The sequence below is a fragment of the Triticum dicoccoides genome, chromosome 6A (genome assembly GCF_002162155.2).
Source record: "Triticum dicoccoides isolate Atlit2015 ecotype Zavitan chromosome 6A, WEW_v2.0, whole genome shotgun sequence".
Classification (NCBI taxonomy): Eukaryota; Viridiplantae; Streptophyta; class Magnoliopsida; order Poales; family Poaceae; genus Triticum; species Triticum dicoccoides.
The window spans coordinates 468,919,625-468,925,279 of record NC_041390.1 but is presented as its reverse complement, the minus strand read 5'-3'; positions in this window follow the sequence as shown (position 1 = coordinate 468,925,279).

Here is a 5,655-nt window from a genome sequence, read left to right as displayed (position 1 = left end):
GACTTCGCTAGAGTTGCCGACGTTGAGAGGTAGTCGGATTTGTCCGATGAGCAGGTCAGTAATGGAGTTTGATCATGTAGTCTTAGTTATTCCATTTCCATCCCGTAATTTCTCCGCTGCCCACCGTCTTATATATAGGTCTGGGTCGGTGCCAACGAAGATTGGCTTGCATACCTCCAGCCGGATACCACCATCATTTTGCACAACATCCATAGCAGTGCGGCCGTTCCGATAGACCCCTTCTCCACCATTGGGATCGGCCTTCCAGACTGGCTGGGCAAGAATACGTATGATGATGCCTACATGAGATTGAAGAAAGCAATTGCAGACTGTCAACAAAGCGACGCGGCTACGACGATTACTATCTCATCGCGGTGTTTGACATAAGGATTACCATCAATGCAGGAGGCAGTAACGGCAGAGGCTGGCGCATGTTGGCGGCGGCAAATTTGTACCCCTACACGTTCGAAGACGCCGTGCGCCATCTAGGATGCATCTTCGTGGTGACAATCCAAGGGACTTGTTTCATCTGGTTGACATCCTATGGTACGGGAGATTACAAACGGAATGCACAAACCATCATTTGCATCCCTAACGGTACTCCATTATTTTGAAGGGACCAGTCATCCCCTAATCAAAATAAGATCGCCGATCCTGGATGTGCATTTGTGTCCGCGATTTGGTCTAACCTGGAACCTTGTAGCTGACTTTGGCATATTGGGATCAACTATCTTAGCAGTCGTTACCCATGGTACCACTGATGTGCAACATGGTCACATAATCTACCACGATCGGACTGTCACCATCTACCCAGGTATTCCATTTTTTAACCCTCTCGCCTTCTCTTTCATTGTTGTACTCCCTCCGGTCCTTTTTAGTTCGCATATAAGATTTGTCTGAAGTCAAACATCGTAAACTTTGACAAAATTTATAGAAAAAAATATCAACATTCAAAATGTGAAATCAACAACATTAGATGCGTCATGACTTTAGCTTTTATATTGTATAAATTTAGCATTGTAGATGTTAATATTTTTTCATATAAATATGGTCAAACTTTACAAAGTTTGACTTTAGACAATCCTTATATGCAGAGTAAAAAGGACCGGAGGGAGTACTAGTACTATACTTTGTAGTACTAGTAGGAGTACTTTTTACCTTGGAGGACGTGTATAGCTAGCTAGGCCCTTGAAGACTTGAACCCACTAGTTGCCACCATTTTTTCCATGTCTTACTATCTCATCCATGTAGCCAAGAGTGGCTATATATAATAAGCCGGTTATTTTACTTCCTCTATACCGGAGTAGTACTATTTTCTACACAGTATTACTGACCGCCACATTTGAGCACAACATTATTATGCATGGACCTTGACTATGTACGTCACCATGTGTCCAGATCTGGGATGCCGGGTGTACCAGAAGAACGGCGCCGAGTTCGACCTCTGTGATGCTACATGGGTGCCGAGGAACACTCTTGGAGAGTACTCGCTTTTCATCAGGGGCAGCTACCCCATTGTGAAGCAGATGCCACCTTACATGCACGACACGGAAGGCCTGCCGTTCATGAAGCATGGTTGTGTCTTCAGTGCGCACCACCGGATGAACGACATGTTGGGACACGCTATCCCTGATTTATGCCGCTTCAGCTTGGATGAGTCTCCATCGTGTGGAACCGGACTAGAAAGCTGCGACAATGATTCCCGTTGCCCACCGCTATGGATCGTGCCATCCATGAAGAACACCTGAGACTGGAACCTGGAGGAGGACATGTAGCCCATCTATAACGTGTAAGTGGAGTACGGTAATTGTGAACGGTAGCGCTGTGAATATATGTAGACTAGTCGTGCATAAATTTATCACATGAGTTGGAGATGAACTCGTGTGGCATACTGGCATTTGTCCTTTAGAATTTATTACTAGTAAATGTGTTATGTGTACGTGCAACTTGTGTGGTTGTTGCACGGGCTCCAACATGCTCTTTGAGAAAAAAAAAGGTGGCACAGCTTTGGGTATACGTGATGTGGCGGCATCATACAATAGCATCGTTCGCTATAGTTGTACTAGTACACTCCTACTAGGACGACAACTCCTATAAAACCTTGCGCTTGGCTCTTTGCCTCTTCGGGAGGTTCAACAGTTCGTACTCGTGTGAACCTTGCACTTGGCTCTTCGCCTCTTCGGAAGGTCCAACAATGATGATACTACAGTACAATATGCTTCTGGTAATCTGACACCGATTGAACTGATGCACGTCCACCGCGAGGGCAAGGGAGAGGGAGAGGGCGCTGTAGTCAAAACCCTCTCCTCGTCCTGCGGACCACCGCGCGCGTGGGCGAGGGAGAGGCGTAGTAAGCAAGATTCTCCTCGTTCGGCGAGTTGACGGGACACATCAAAGCAGTACTAGTAGTAGTAGTAGTAGTCCATACTACATCCTTTCCGATTAATATGGCTTAATTTGAAATGAGAAAAATACACTGGCGGTCAACGTATGTAACAGTACGCTCTTTACGATCACTATATATAGTTTTGCGGCAATTATGCGATCACTAGCTCACCGTAGAGCACCGTATTGCACCCTACTGACCGGCCACATAGTCGACGTGGCACTTTGTTGACTGGTTAAATTGTCACCTGGTTTCTGGGTCCCACCTGTCAGTTGGCAGAGCAAAGAAATCAATTAAACAAAACTTTATGCACGTGCGACACGAGTCCAACCCTTGCGCGCGAACCGCCCTGGCTGTGTATGTGAGTGCATGCACGTGTCCTCCCTCGGTCTTCCAACAAAGAGTGTACTACATGATGTACATCTACACTTCCAATGTGTTTAGCCTTTATTCTAAATCGATATTGATTGACTAATGCACCAACTTGTGTTGTAGGTATAGGCTACATGTCTATCCTTAATTACAGCATGCAACGGCCTTCATTTAATCTTCTTATCTCAATGGTCGCATGCACACATAAGTCTGCTACTTTTGGGCGCTAATTATGCCCTGGTCAATGTGTAAATCTCTAAATGTACAGTCTTTCACGGACGTAGGGAGTAGGTTGAGCACTTGAGCGTGAGCGTGTGTGTTGCGTCGTGTGCTGTGTGCCGCATGGGTGCGTGAGTGTTGCGTGCGTCCATGTGTACGTGTGAGTGTTGCATGTTGCATGCATGCATGCATGCATGGGGCTTACTCCCTCCCATTGACATGTTCATATTTCAAGCTTCCTCTGTTCCCTCCATATGGTGATACTCCCTCTGTTCCCAAATAGTATGGAGTAAAAGCCTCCCTCTGTTCCCAAATACGGAATATTTGTCTTTCTACAGATTTCAACAAGTGACTAGGTACGGAGCAAAATGAGTGAAGTGAACGTAGAGGCATAGGGATACTGTAGAAAGAAAGTCCTCGCGATCCATTTATTCCCCATCTCGGTCAAAGAGAACTATTCAACTAGTCTCTTCTTCTTCCTCCTCTCTTCTTCTTCCTCCTCTCTTCCCCATCGTCGGCCGCACACCATTTACCCCCGCTCACGCCATCTTCCTTGGTAGCTCGCGCGTACCATATCCCCCCCGCTCACTGCTCGCCTACACGAGGAGAAGCTTCTTCGCTCGCCCGCCCGAATCCACTTCCCCGTTGGCTCGCAGGCACCGAAAACCCCAATGGCAGAACCGACTGACACGCAGAGCCGCGATTGGAATTCCCTCCCCGATGTTCTCTTGGAGCAGATCTGTAGTCGTATGGACCTACTCAGCACCGCCCGTCTGGCCGCATGCTAAGTGTCTTTGTACCGTCTACTCGTCTGCAACCGGCCGGCTCTTTTCAAGACACCCTGCTTGCTGATGCCCGATCCTCGCAGGTGGCCCAGACACCGACTTAACGATCCTACGGAGGTTGCCGTGGTGCCCCTCGACATGCTACCACTACCCGTCCACCTATCCTTCATGCGCGGCCACTACTGGGCGGGCATCAAGGCCAACTGGACCGTCCTCATCCACCACACCGGTAGTCCGTGGCGTCTCGTGGATATCTACACCCAGTGAGAGATCGCCCTTCCATTGTTGGATACCGCTGCCATCGAGCCTCGCGGCCCGCCGGACACTCCTGCCTACTACGCACGAGACGCGTCAAGCTTTTGGCTCGACCTCTGTTTGCAGAAAGTTGTAATCTGCGAAGTGCCCACACCATCAGAAGACTACATGGATTACAATCTCATTGCCTTGTTCAATAAGGGATTAGTCTATCTGGAATCCGGTCGCCATACATGGTTATGGCTCATCATCAATCCTGTTGAGGAAACATTTCTGTCTGATGCTATAGTGCACGATGGCATCGTTTACGCGGTCGACGCACAGATTGGCTACCTATATTGGTGGAATCTATCATCGTGTAATTGTTCTATCTCATCTCATCTTTACCTTATGAATACGACTGCATGTTCATTTGTTACAAATTTAGAATGCATAGCATGTCTATAACCACATCATTGCTATATGTTCCTCTCATTTCCTAGATTTTTATGACCACGCATGTTATTGTTAGAGTTGATATGAGAACAATTGGCATCTAATGATTGTTAGAATACATATTATGAGCATAACATCATGATTGCTATATGTTACTCTCGTTTACAAGATTTTTATAACAACGCATGTTATTGCTTAGAGTTGATATGAGAACAGTAGTAATAAGTGCTATGGTAGAATATGAGTAGGCGCTGTCATAGTTGTTTTCCTCTCATTGTTACATGATGTTTGAACCATGACATATTGCTAGAATATGAAAGCCATTGGCTTATTTTTTAACTTGGGGTATGATTATGACCACGACATTGCAATTCTCTGTTTATGATATGTGTCACTGTTATAATAATCTTAATTGCACACATACTCTGAACATGATTGTTTATTTTTGTCCTTTTGGTCTCCAATTTGAATTGTAGCAGCAGACGCAAATGCACTGGCCTTCATGATTCCAGGACCTGGAATCATACCAGCCGATGGGTGGTGGTTTATCGCTCGTTCAGCTGACGGCGGTCATTTGATGCTCATTCGCACGTACCAAATTGACCAAACCATTACATCAAACCACATGCAGTACAATGCGTGAGGCGTTCGTGACATTGATGGCTATGGCTGCTTCGTGTTCGAGAAAGATCCCAGCTCCGTTGGGCCAAGCGTATTCAACTGGAGGCGGGTTTACAGCCTCGGCAACCACTCCTTGTTCCTCAGGCTCAATTATCCGATCATCCAACCAATCATCGACCATATCACCGGCGATGATTACTGTGCTATGCAACTTCCATTCGCGAGGGGGGGCTGTGTTTACACATCATACCATGGATTTCATGAATCACCATATCCAGAGATTCGTCGACATAGCTTGTTGCCAGATAATCTTCAGTGTGTGAAAGGCATCAAGCTTCCATGCAATGGATGGCTTTTGCAAACCCGACATGCGGCGACCCTCTTTTTTCTGCTGTTGATATCTAGACTGAGCCATGTATTCTGCTGTTGTAGCACGACCCTCTTTTGTTGCATATTATGTACTGTTGTTAGTTTGAAGCACTCCCCTGGTTTGAAGGATAGATACCTTCCTGGCATCAAGTGCATCCTAACTTACGTGTGTAGGATGTACTGATAATGATGATGGAGATGCTGTGCAGAAGC